This window comes from Manis javanica, chromosome 3, assembly GCF_040802235.1.
Source record: "Manis javanica isolate MJ-LG chromosome 3, MJ_LKY, whole genome shotgun sequence".
In the NCBI taxonomy this organism is placed as follows: domain Eukaryota; kingdom Metazoa; phylum Chordata; class Mammalia; order Pholidota; family Manidae; genus Manis; species Manis javanica.
This window is the reverse complement of record NC_133158.1, coordinates 24,148,811-24,163,683: the sequence shown is the minus strand read 5'-3', so window position 1 is coordinate 24,163,683 and position 14,873 is coordinate 24,148,811. Positions and strand designations below refer to the sequence as shown.

General features: G+C 36.5%; 1 protein-coding gene across 9 annotated transcripts in view; it reads right to left on the bottom strand.

The window, feature by feature from the left end:
* Positions 1 to 14,873, bottom strand: part of CNTN4 (contactin 4) — a 927,209-nt gene that overhangs the window by 201,160 nt on the left and 711,176 nt on the right. The gene's annotated exons all lie outside the window — the stretch shown is intronic.

Genomic DNA, 14,873 nt, shown 5'->3' with positions numbered 1-14,873 from the left:
AGTAGCTGGTTATTTGAGAAAATAAACAAAATAGATAAATCTCTAGCCAGACTTATCAAGAAAAAGACTGTACACATATAAACAGAATCAGAAATGAGAAAGGAAAAATCAATATGGATACCACAGAAATACAAAGAATTATTAGAGAATATTATGAAAAATTATATGCCAGCAAATTGGATAACCTAGAAGTAATGGACAACTTTCTAGAAAAATAAAATCTTCCAAGACTGGCCCAGGAAGAAACAGGAAATCTGAACAGACCAATTACCAGCAATGAAATTGAACTAGTAATCAAAAAACTACCTAAGAACAAAATGCCTGCACCAGATGGCTTCACCACTGAATTTTATCAAACATTTAGAGAAGACATAATACCAGTCTTCAAAATTAGAAGAGGCAGGAACACGTCCAAACTCATTCTATGAGGCCAGCATCACTCTAATACCAAAACCAGGCAGAGACACCACAAATAAGAAAATTACAGACCAATATCCCTGATGTACATTGATGCAAAAATACTCAACAAAATATTAGTAAACCAATTTCAAAAATATATCAAAAAGATAATCCATCATGACCAAATGGAATTTATTCCAGGGATGCAAGGATGGTACAATATTCAAAAATACATCAATAACATAAACCACATTAACAAAAAGAATGACAAATCACACAATCATAGCAATAGACGCTGAAAAAGCATGTGACAAAATTCAACATCCATTCACAATAAAAACGCTCAACAAAATGGTTATAGAGGGCAAATACCTCAACATAATAAAGGCCATATATGACAAACCCACAGCCAACATCATACTTGACAGAGAAAAGCTGAAAGCTTTCCTTCTAAAATAGTGAACAAGACAGTGAGCATCCTTGTACACTCCCCACTTTTATTTAACATAGTACTGGAGGTCCTAGCCATGGCAATCATACAACACAGAGAAATAAAAGACATCCAGATTGGTAAGGAAGAGGGTAAACTGTCATTGTTTGCAGATGACATGATACTGTACATAAAAAATACCCTAAAGAATCCACCCCAAAACTACTAGAACTAATAACTGAATTCAGCAAAGTTGCAGGATACAAAATTAATACACAGAAATCTGTGGCATTCCTATATACTAATGATGAACTAGCAGAAAGGGAATGAGGAGAACAATTCCATTCAGAATGGCATCAAAAAGAATAAAATACCTAGGAATAAACCTACACGAGGAGGTGAAAGACCTATACCCTGAAAGCTACAAGACACTCATGAGAACTAAAGAAGACACCAATAAATGGAAATAGATCTCATGCTCATGGATAGGAAGAATTAATATAGTCAATATGCCCATCTTGCCTAAAGCAATCTACAGATTCAGTTCAATCTCTATCAAAATTCCAATAGCATTCTGCAACGAGCTAGAGCAAATAGTTCTAAAATTCATATGGAAACATAAAAGACCCTGAATAGCCAAAAAAATCCTGAGAAGAAAGAATAAAGCTCAATCTCTATCAAAATTCCAATAGCATTCTGCAACGAGCTAGAGCAAATAGTTCTAAAATTCATATGGAAACATAAAAGACCCTGAATAGCCAAAAAAATCCTGAGAAGAAAGAATAAAGCTGAGGGGATTATGCTCCTTAACTTTATGCTCTACTACAAAGCCACAGTAATCACGACAGGTTGGGTACTGGCACAAGAACAGACCCATGGACCAATGAAACAGACTAGAGAGCCCAGATATAAACCTAGGCATATATGGCCAATTAACATATGATAAAGGAGCCATGGATACACAATGGGGAAACAGCAGCCTCTTCAACAACTGGTGTTGGCAAAACTGGACAGCTATTTTTAAGAGAATGAAACTGGATTACTGTCTAGCTCCATAGACAAAAGTAAACTCAAAATGGACCAAAGACCTGAATGTAAGTCATGAAACTATAAAACTCTTAGACGAAGTCATAGGCAAAAATCTCTTGAATATAAACATGAGCAAATTTTTTCTAAAAACATCTCCTTGGGCAAGGGAAACAAAAGCAAAAATGAACAAATGGGACTACATCAAGTGAAAAGTTTCTGTACAGCAAAGGACACCATCAGCATAACAAAAGGCATCCTACAGTTTGGAAGAATATATTCATAAACAACATATCCAATAATGGGTTAACATCTAAACTGTATAAAGAACTCACATTCCTCAACACTCAAAAAGCAAATATCCCAATTAAAAAATGGGTGGATAATATGAACAGACACTTTTCCAAAGAAGAAATTCAGATGGCCAACAGGCACATGAAAAGATGCTCCACATTGCTAATTATCAGGGAAATGCAAATTAAAATCACAATGAGATATCACCTCACACCAGTTAGGATGGCCAATATCTAAAAGACAAGCAAGAACAAATGATGGATAGTGAGGATGCAGAAAGGGGAACCCACCTGCATTGCTGGTGGGAATGGGAATGTAAATTAGTTCAACCATTGTGGAAAGCAATATGGAGGTTCCTCAAAAAACTAAAAACAGAAATACCATTTGACCCAGGAATATGGCTAGTAGGAATTTATCCAAATATAACAAGATCCCTTATCTGAAAAGACATATGTTCCCTATGTTTATCACAGCACTCTTTACAATAGCCAAGACATGGAAGCAACCTAAGTGTCCATCAACAGATGAATGAATAAAGAAGATGTGGTACATACACACAATGGAATATTATTCAGCCATATGAAGAAAACAAATCCTACCATTTGTAACAACATGGATGGAGCTAAAGGGTATTATGCTCAGTGAAATAAGCCAGGCAGAGAAAGGTAAAATGATTTCCTTCATTTATGGAGTATAACAACAGAGCAAAACTGAAGGAACAAAACACCAGCAGACTCACAGACTCCAAGAAGGGACTAGTGGTTACCAAAGAGAAGGGGGTTGAGAGGGTGGGTCGGGAGGGAGAAAGACGGGATTAAGGGTCATTATGATTAGCACACAAAATGTAGCGGGGGGGTCAAAGGGAAGGCAGTATAGCACAGAGAAGACAAGTAGTGACTCTGTAGCATCTTACTACTCTGATGGACAGTGACTGCAATGGGGTGTGGGGTGGACTTGATAATATAGATGAATGTAGTAACCACAGTGTTGCTCATGTGAAACCTTTGTAAGATTGTATATCAATGATACCTTAATAAAAAAAGATAAAATAAAAAAAAACACTGAAATACTACTACATATGATGTACCAGAGTGGCTAAAATTAAAATAATTAACACTACCAAGTTTTGGCAAGTACATGGAGAAACTAGAACTCTCATGTTTTGCTTGGAAACTTGTGTTTCATAGCTGTGCAGTTAGTAGTGTCTACCAGATCTAACCATATGCATCACATGTGGCCCATCTCTTCCACTCCTAAGTATATACCCATCAGAAATACATTCACTAAAGACTTGCAAAAGAATAGTAATATCAACACTATTCATTATAGCCTAAAACAGGAAACAACCCTAATGTCCATCAATAGTAGAATGGATATGTAAATTGTGATATTTTCAAACAGCAAAATAAATACTATTATAGTAATGAATAAGTTGAGATTACATACAACAATAGAGATGAATCTCATACAGTTAGGGCTGAGCAAAAAAAAAAAAAAAAGTACATATGGCAGGCAAACACATGTTTTACTTTGTCCCTCATATTTGTAATCAACCCAGTCAATATTAAATTGAATTGGAATTTGCAAAGTCAGAAGTTTCTTGGACCAAGATTTCATTACCAAACTCCAGGCCAAAAGTCTTAGTAAAAAGGTACCTCTACGTAGGAAGGTACAACGGTTCTATGACACCATTGATGGCAAATCAAATCATTGAATAATGAGGAGGGCAGAAAATCTGTAATATCAGAGTCTATATGTTTTAAATCAGAATGCCTAAACCCTTTTTCTAAATAATATTTACTTTTTTTCTGACTTTCTCATGTCACTTTACTGAGTTTACAAAATGTCAGAAAGAAAAGATGACTGATTCTTTATCTTCCAAATATTCAAAAGTAAAAACAACACAGTAAAAGCAGAGATATAAGTGTGTAGGGATGAAGTCAGCTGACACACCACAAAAGACCAAGTAACACACATTGATGAAAAACTCTTGAGTTACCAGATGACACCTATATGATCTGGTCAGATTTCAGACTGACAATTTAGATTGTGAATATAACTGTTTGATGAATTATATATTCATTCAAATCCATTTTAAAGATCCATCCTAAATCATTTACTTGCATTAACAAACCAGATAAGGATTTATGATTATTAGAGCTACAATGACATCTCAGTAGAGTCCTCTACTTTTCTCAAATTATTTTTACTTATGTCATTCATTTGATTCATCTCAAGGAGGTAATAATATCCGCTTTCCAGGAGAGGAAGGTGAGGAACAGAGAGAACCATGACTTATAAAAACTGAGCATTAAACAAAGCTGGCTGAAAATTAAATCTTCTGATCAAAATTTGTATAATGCTAAGATTCTTAGGCTGTTTGTTAAGTAGCAAAATCATAATTTAAAATGAGTATGTTCTCTTACTTTCTAGAAACTGACATCTGAGAGATGCTGGGGAGACAATGATAAACAGAGAGTGGTGAGTAATTTAAACAAGTGCTGTATTTGGGAAATTTAGCAGTGAAGTTATACTTAAGAGCCCAAGTTTTGCAGATTACAGCTGGAACATATTCAAGAGAAAATCTGCTCACCCACTCTCCATCTCATAAGCAGGGAAAGGTACTGGAGAAGCATTAATTAACTTTTATCATTTTTCTTTTTGTAGTAAGTAAGGTAGGACTTGAAATCCATGACTCTGATTTTTATACCTACTGCTTTTTTCTTATGTTAGTGGAGCTGAAAAGGCAGTAGTGAAAAAGGAACCTTCCATCTAAGTTTGTGATCTTGGCCCAATCACCTAATCTCTCTAAGCCTCAGTTTTCTGTCATGTAAAGAAGGGATTACACTCACCTTAGAGGCTTGATGACCAAATAAGACTATACATGTGAAAACAATTTGTCAACAAGAAAACACCAAGCAAAGGTGGGAAATCATTATCGGACAGGGATAGCAAATAGATTTTGACTTGACTATGGATCCGACCTAATTGGTACTGGCTATCCAGAGTGCTGTGGTAGGGCTTTGAGGGTGCAGCAGGACTCAAGAGACAAAGGAGCCATAATTGATCTGGGGTGACTGCCACAGGTAAAGAGTAGTACTGGAGACCTGTGTGACAAATATTTAGGTTGCTGTCACTAAATAAATGAATAGTGCCTAGAATGGGGAGAGGAGAGCCCTAAACAGAGAGGCTTATGTTCTAAAGCCTAGTTTTTCACCACTCTTTTCTCCTCATGTTGCTATGAAGACTCAGTGCAATAATGTATACAAAAGAGCTCAAGGCAGTGCAAAGCAACATCCAGTAGAAATGGATTAATACTATTATAGCATAAAAATTACATATTGCAAACATATCTTACCATTGACAATACCTCCTTTATGTGGATGAAAATAAAAGTTAATTACCCCTCATAACAGTGACAAAACAATACAAAATTGATGTTCTTAAGTGAATGCCAGTAAAAAAAACATTTCACCGACCTTCAATTTCTCGCTTTTTTGCCTGTTGCTTTAAATTGCTTAAATGTTTGACAGATGTTCAATAATTGACACAGCTTATCTTCCTCTCTCAGGCTCCTTTCCTACTCAATTGTCAGCATTTCCAGTTGCTATAGCAACTGTAAACATTAATGATTATTTCAACATGCCAAGGGATTTAAACACATTCTTAAGTTAAAAATTCCCTCTGGGGGGAAAAATCTATCCATCTCTGGCAAAACAGAAAATATATGATTTGAATTCCCTAGTTATTGCACTTATTACAGTTAAACACAAATATCTATTTCTATAGTTGTGCATAGGTAATGATTTTTTTTTCTTGTGACTATAAAGAGACTTCAGGGGATTGAAAAACTCAGTTTTCCCTGATCTATGTGAAAAAAGAATTCATCTAGATAAATGATAAGCAAGAGAACCTGGTAGGGAGTTTTGAAAGCAACCACCTGAGGTCATGTGTTTCAGACCATAGTTTCACAAGGATCCGGGTGTAAGCAGGTCCCTCACTAAAGGTTCAGTGGTTTTAAGAGTAAAATTAAGATGACGTTATCTGTCCTAACCAAGCATGCCACCCTAAACTGTAAAATGTACAAAGTACATGGGCTCATTACTGTCATTTGTGAGAAAGTGAACAGCTTAGAAAGAAAATTATAAGAAACTAAGAATAAATATAAAGACAGTAGCATTTACAATATTTGTTTTAAGCTGGTGGACAATGGGACGGATATGCATAAGAGTGTTGTTTCCCATGCTTACCACACAAGATTTTTAAAAACGATTGCAAGCATTCAAAATTTGAAAGTTTATACATAGAATTCCACGTTTATAGCTTCTGATGAAAAACAAGAAGACTAGGCAATACTGAGCCTGTATTTCTTCAAGACAATAAATGGCCTGAGATGAGCAGTAGATGGCCTTTTTGAAGGGACACATGGGTTCCTCACCTTACCTACATTATCTTATCCCTTTACATTCTTATCTGCTTGGCCCTTAGAGATAATAGAGTTTTCAAACTCTGGTTGAACACTTTTCATACACTGCATACATGCATAAAGCAAATCTTCCTGACTTCCATTAATCCCAACCATTTTGTACCCTTTGGTCTTCTGGTGTGGAGTAGGGAGCAGCTATTATCTGTGTCTGACTTTGGTGGACAAGCCCTGGATGACTGCTTCAGCTCCCACTGGTGATCATATAACTTGTGAGGTGCTGACTAGGGGACTGACCAGGGCAAGATGAAATGGAATGCAGGAGGCCAAAAAAAGCCATTAGAATGTCATCTTTCTTAATGTCGAGATTTTTTCTCCTCTTTTAAAAAATTATTGTGGCAAAATACACATAAAATTTAACATTTTAACCATTTTTATGTGTACAGTTCAGTGGTATTAGTATGCTCTAGTTGTTGTAGAACCACCACCATTATCTATCTCCAGAACTTTTTCATCATCCCAAACTGAGACTTTGAATCCATTATGTATAGTTTTTAATCATTCATTCAATAAATATTTAGTGTGTGCCCCCTATGTGTGAGGTAGTCTCCTGTGCACTATAGAGCAGGAGAAACACAACAGGGATACAGTTCTAGGGGAACTGGCTTTACTCAATTCTGCTTATGTGGCCAGGAGAGTAGATTTTTCTGTTTCATGATACATGCCTCTTCCATTCTGAAGTAACTCTTTGGGGATTGGATCCTGGACTGAAACCATGCCTCAGGATGAGATGACAACTGCACATGGCTTGCTCTTGGTGCGTAGCTGCCCTCTCAGGAACCACATCTCCCCTCCTCTCAGCAGATGCTACTGTATGGCTCAGGCCAACCCCCATCTTGGCATCAGGCATGGGCACATGTTCTCTGTCTGCTCATCAGAATTGTCTATCCAGTACTGCCCCATCACTGCCAGTCACCATGAATGGTTTTGGAATGGGCATATGACTCAAGCTGACACATGAAAGTCAACTTTGAAACTTTTGCTGAAATTACTGGGAATGAGACATTCTCCTTCTGCTGGGGTTACCATGCAGTGAGAACGAGCTTGACAAATGTAGAGCCAAGAGATGAACAGATTTCTAACACTATCATTTGAGAACTGAAATCAGGCTGCACTAATGGGAATATTATGTCATAAATTCTCATTTTTGTTTAAGCTCATGTGAATTGGATTATGGTACTTGCAACCAAAAGGATCTTGATTAACAGAAATAGACAGCAGATGTAATATTCATATGTCCTAATAAAATCTTAATTATACTTAATTTATAATTACATCTTAAAATAATCTTAACAAGCATCCAATGGCCAATTGTATGGTAACTTCTCGAGACCTGGTCTCAATTTCTACCTTCTTCATTCTATTTAATACAAATATCATTGCCCTTTCTCCTCACTAGTCCTTCTCCTGCCCTAACACATCCTTGGCTTCTCAGCATTTATTCTTATTCCTCACATGTCTAGCCAGCCTCAGTCTGACTGAAAAACATGCCTTCCAAAAGTCTATGCTAAGAATTTACCTACAATGTCACATCTGCCAGTTATTAGCTGTTTGATAGTGGGCAAGTCACTTCAAGTGTCTGAGTTGTTCTTATAGTCAAGTCAGCCCTAAAGGAGTATGGGGATGAGTAAGGCAGGAAAATTGGTACTGCTGGGATACCAAAAGAAGACTGATTTCTTCTGATGGATGGTGGTGAAGATTCAGGAGAGATGCGAAGGGTGGAATGAAGAAACATCCTTCTCAATTAAAGCTCTAAGTACAAGCATTCAATGTTCACCTAATACTCACTAGGTGGGAGGATGCTAGTGGATTGTGAGTTGCACGGAACACACACAAGTTACAGTAAGTCTCAAATGGCTTGGTTATCCTGCAAAGGAAGGCATGTGGCTGCAACAGGGTCAGGACTCAGGTCTACACAGACCTATTTTCAACTAGCTTTACAACACAGAGCAATCACCTGACATGCCAATTTTAGCTATCAGGGACAAGATACATAAGACACATATAATTTTAGCATTCCTGCCATCCTTCAGATCACAGATTGCTGAGTGAACATTGATTAGCCACCCCTCTTTGATGATGCCTGACCCTAGATGTACTTCTCAGCTTGTGGCAGGACTGAACTTACTCTGCCCTCCATAAGCTTCTTAATCAAGACCTGTTGCATAAGGGAGGACCTCAGTTGAGCTGACTCTCTGCTTGGGGATAATTGCAGGTAGTCTTTACTGGCCTCTAAGGGGATGGGTGACAATGCCACAGTTTAGCTATCAGAAGAAAATGCCAAGTCTATCTCTTGAAACATTTGTCTTTTCTCTCCTGAATGAATATAAGGAACTGAGGAAATCAAGGTGTAAGAAAAGGTTTCAGACCAAAGAACTATTTCCCACACTCTCCAAAAGAGTTAAGTCTTCAAACTATAAACATAATTATCTATACTTTAATGGCTTTCTATTTTCCTTATATTAAAGAACCAAATCCTTAAGATGGCTTCACCAATGCTCAGTAAAATTCTTTCAAATGCTAAATGAAGCTTAAAGTGTTTTCTTAACTGAAGTATTATTGAAAAAAAAGGGGGGAGCTAGTTTCTGTATTTATTTTTTGGTAAATTTCATTGGAATAAAAATAGGTACCTGTTTTTGTATCATACATTTCAGTGTGACCGAGTTATACTGTAATAGCTAGAGTTCAGTAATTTGGATCAGGTTTTTATGGTGATACAGATTAGGTCCTATTCCTAATGAGACTAAATCTCCTATGGAACACTTCCTTAGGGAAATGTTTAATATTGTGGTCAATGGAGGAAAATGCAATTCTCATGAATGCCTATATTGTCATGAAGGAAAACATTTCAAATAACTGTGAGGCACCACCACTTTCAACCTATTCTCTTTCATTCCTTGTGGATGTACTTTTCCTACATAACAAATAACCTCTGGCCCACAAGAAATGAAGATTTATACAAAAAGAATTGAGCAAATAACAAAATCCCTAGGCTATTGGCCAATGTAGATTTGATAGCGGAGCAAGGTTTGCAGTTGATAAATTCCTTTCTTCTTTGCTGACTAAAGAATGGAATTCTTGATTTGATCTCTATAAGATTGCAGATGAAATTGTAGAGGAATATAAAAATGAAAAAAAATCCCAATTCTCTTTCATTTGTAAATTTATTCTATATTATACTACATTTTCCTGGTAATGATGGTAGAGATGGCGAAATAAAGATATTTGAGTGACTGTAGGATGTAACAATGTCACAATATGAAGTAATTTCAAGTAGGATTATAGCAACTCTAACTATACTAGAACTCTCTGCACTGTATATTAATATATCAATGTTCTGAAACTTGACTAGAAGTCAAGATCCACCCAGATGTAACTTTTTTGACCCAATTGCTCTGGGCAACGCTAACAACAGCAAATATGTTGGTCTAAAATTTGTGACAGCATCACTCCTGTTATTTTCTTTGTTAGAAAAATCTTGTCCCACAATGAGATTGGCAGCAATCATTCATGGTTTCTAAAGACTTTTGCTTTACTCCAACTGTTTGATTTTACATAATGAAGTAGAATAGAAAAGGTGAGAGAAGAGAAACATAATCCCTGGCATCGAGCACAGAACAGCTAGTCTTACCTCTTTATCAATCAGAAAATAGTAACAGAATCACAGAAATAGCTTTTCACTTGACCTTACACAAGTTTTCTACTTTATTGATATTGATCACACAGCTAATTGTTCGAATACTAGAACCCAGGTCTTCTGTATTCTAACCCAGAACACATATCTAGTACTCTCAATAAAAAATTGTTAAAAATTGGGAGATATAACATTGAAAAAATCTGGACTTCTAGCTAGCTCTTCTAAAATAAAAGAGGAATGAAAAGAAGGGAGGGGATTGGAGGAAGAGAAAACAAAAAGAAAGGTCTGAGTTTACACTTCCAAATGGCAACAGTGAGTAAAATGTTAAAAATACTTTCTTCTTCTCTATGGACATATTTATCTTGTCTATGGATTTTTTTTTCTTACCCTTTCTGGTTTTGTTATCCTGGAAACCTGGTAAGGGTGAAATGTCAGCCATGTGACTAGGTAACATGGTCATCATAAAAACAACACAGGGTTGGTACTCTGCATCTGGCTGGGAGGAATGAAGTGAACTGTACACATCTGGTGGAAAGTTGTCATTCTGGGCTTCCCTGAATGTGGTGACCTTCACCTTTAGGATTGTTCCTTGAGGGGCCTTTGGAAGCTAGCCCTATAGAAATTTTATGAGAGGTCTCAGCTCCTATTTAAGACATGGACCTTATAAGTCAGGAGGCCCCATGCTTAGTTATGTGAGTCTCAATTCTTTGTTGTTAAAAGTTATCACTTTGGGGAAAAAAATGTCCCAGGACTCCCTCTGAAGAGAATGACCTGACACTGCTCCTTCAGCATGCACTGTGTCCTGTTCCTAAGTGAGCAGTGCCATTTGTGCCTCATGGTGATTATGTCACTTTGATAGAATCAGCTGCCCTGTTTGATGAGGTATCTGCTCTCTAGTTCACAGAGTCTTTACCATTCCCAATGATCTCACACCTGGTTCATTGTAATTTGAGGTGATCTCTGAATGTTTTAGAACTCTGTTCTAGACTCTGGGTAGGGTCATTTATTCTTACAGTACCTTGGCAAGTCACCTACCCAGAGAAGTGCTGAACCTCTCAATATTTATGAGCTTTAGAGATATAAAAACCATTCACCTACAGGTGTCTAACATATTTCTGCTTTGATCACCTGTTTGTTCTTTCTTTAGTTTTTTGCACAAGAGCAAAAATCTATCATCCTGGCTCCATAGGATTCCAATTTCCTCTTTCCAGCCCCAAGTTTTACCTGCATCTAAGGTAAACTAACAAAAAAATCCAGCCAAAATCTTACACGTGATTTTGATTTACTTCAGAAAATTCTTTTTCTTAACAATTAATGGGAAAATAAGTCTTAACATATTTATCTGTCATATCTTAGGACAATTCATGTGCAGATATGGAAAAAAATGTTTTCAAATTAATTGAGTTCTATCTCTAAGGATTCAACATAACAATTAGAAATATACCTCCTAACTACAAATTCAGGTTATGTGTGTCAGTGTGGGTGTGGATTTTCTTTTTTTAAAAACTGGTTACAGACTGTCACCAAGCTGGAGGAAGGAGGCTATTAGCACGACATTTATCACTCAGTATTTCCAGGAACTTCACTTGAGAGAACAATCTACCTGCTTTAGTTTTTATGACCCCCTGTAGTTACCAGATGTCTTTTCTCTGGCTATCTCTGACAACAGGCATAGTGGTACATAAAAGGAAAAGCAGTCAGTGTTGGGGAGGAAACTCACAGCTTATGGTGGGGACAGTCCATTATTAACAGGAAGTCACAGAGTAGTTAATATATGGATGTCAGACTTTCCAACTTTCATAAAGTCCCCTTGGGAAGTGGCGCTGACAGATGTGTTGAAGGCAGTACTAGCTGAGCCGAGAGTCAGCAGGGGATCATTAGTCTGCGTCAGAAGCTGGGGCTCCTGAGTGATTAAGAGGTAACAGCTTACAAGAGCCATGCATGAATTACACATCCCAGGGTCAACACCCCAAATACTCCTTTTTTTTTTTACAAGGCATAGGGTCTGAATGGCAAATATATTCTACCAGTCCGTCAACAGTAACTCTTAAAACTTTAATATTTTTCACATTCACTGTCTATGAAAGCAAATGGACTCTTGAATTAATTAATTCTGGATTGTTCACCAGCTTCTACTGGAATAGGGAAATCGTGGGATTCTATGTGAAAGGCTGCCCTCAAGAGCCTTTTCAGGTATGTGTAATTCATTTTAAAGATACCTGTACACAATAAAGATGAGAGTTTTTAAAACTAGGATTATGGAGGATTAATGTTAGTCTTATCTAGTTCTACCTTTTAATGAGGCCATTAATTATCATTCTGAAAATTTCAGTATAGCCACATGAAAGCTTCTGTACTTTGGTCTTTATGGCTCTACCCTGACATTAAAACAGGAGAGGCCTTATATGGCCCTTAAGAGGGTCACCTTATATGTGGTTTGTAGAATGAAGCTGCTCATGGTCAGAGAATTGAGAACAGTAACATTCTCTGCCTTACTTGAGCTACCTAGCCCTGAACTCTGTATTTAATTCAGACTTGATTTTTAATTGCTTATGAGCTGCCTGGAATGCTGTTACATCACAAGATAACTTACATTAATTGTTTTTTTCTATTAAAGATTGCTGCTGTGTACAGGGGATTTTATTGAAAATAAGGTGTGCCAGTGGAAAGCGAATTTGGTGTGATATCTGGTACAAAATAAAACATGACACACTTCAGACCACAGCCACTTTAAGGTTGTGTACCACTGACTTTTCCATCCCTTCCTTGTATTTCACTGGTTGATTTTTTGTGACAAACACCTCATTTCCCCAGCCGAGATAAGTATGGAAATGAAAATAGAAGCCATGTCAACTTGAATTTAAAGTTTTCTAACCTGAAAATGAACTGGTCCTCTTAGCATAATGCTCTCCCCTGCCTGCAAGCAATTCTCTTAACTAGGCTACAGTGTCGTTTGGGAATGGGGGTGTCTGTATGTATATTTTTTCACTCCCTGCAGAAAGTGAAGTCATCTGAGCACTGCTGAGGATGGATTTAATGCACATCACTGCACACTTGCCCCAGTAACATGTTGGGGCTGCCTCAGGAGATTCAGAACAGCTCCGGGCAGAAGCAAAGCGGATTACTGCCAATCCAAGCATTTTTAGTGATAACTATCTCTCAAGACAGGGTAGCAAGGACAGCTATTTTAACTTGAATATACAGAGTGATTTTCCAATGGAAAATAATAAAATAGCTTTATGGTTTGCAGGAGACCCATGTGTCCATGCATTGGAGAAATTCCTCCATACAATGCGACCATCTTTTTCCCCCAAAGGCTGGTACAAAAATATTTTTTTGGAGAAAAGGTAATTAACAGTGGACTCAGCTGGCAGCAAACCTGATCACTAAATCCAACCATATACTTGTACCAATAAGCTTTTTTGTTATTGAAATTTTCAAACATACATTAATTATAAAAGTAGAGATAATGGCATAATGAACCCTTATGCATCATCATCTAGCTTCAGTAATTTCCAACATTGTTTCATTTTCATCTCATCCTCTGGGTGTCGGCTGTCATTTAGCAGGTCACAAAAGTATCCTACTTTTCATTATGATTCTATTTTGTAACTTTATTTTTATATTTTCAATCTGGAATATGGGAAGGATTTAAGCAAATGATCTTTTTTGGCTTTTTGAGTTATCTATACTTTAGAAAATTTTCCTCGTTTTGCACATATACATGAATATGGTTGTTCATGAACTGCCGAGGTATGTCATATTTTACTCAAACAATGTCTCAGGGGTTTTGCTATCTGTAAAGTGGGGACATGTAGCACTTACTTCTTAAGGTCACTAACAATTACACTAGTTAAAACATGTAAAGCATTTAAAATAGGAGCAGACATACATTATCAGCTATGTAAGTGTTATTAACATTCATAGGTGACATTGCCTCCTCTTTTGTCTCTGTTAGTTTCTAGTTCCAGGATTATGCTTTTTCATAAAATGAATGGGTAGCTTCTTATTTTGTCTTTGCTATGCTATGAATTATTTGGCAAGGGAATTATCTTTAAAAATTTGAAAGAACTTCTTTACAAAATTCATAGCCCAGAGCATTTAGAGAGACGTAATTCTTGACAACTTTCAATTGCTTCCATGATCTATTCAGATTTTCTACATTTTCTTGGTTCAGTTTTGTTGTTTATATATTCTCTGTAGATTGTTTATTTCATCCAGATGTTCCAATGATCATAGGGTTGTATGTAGTTTTCTCTTATAATTTTAAATCTTGTATGAAAGAATGTATGTTTTTAAATTTTCTAGTCATGTATATTCATATTTCTCTTGTTTGTTCTTGATTAGATTTGGAGAGAAAAACACTTGTATTTTTTTTTCTCTCTAAACTCTTCTTGGATGTTTCATGTGTACTGTTTCATTTTCTAATTGACTAATTTCAACTTTTATTTTCTTCTCTTCGGTTTCCCTTAGGTTTGTTTTGTGTTCTTTTTTAACTTCACAAGGTGATTACTTAGTTTATTGATTTTGATTTTCAGAATTTCTTGCTTAATAATGAATTTAAGGTTATAAACTTGTTTCAGAGCACACTTCTTATAAATTTC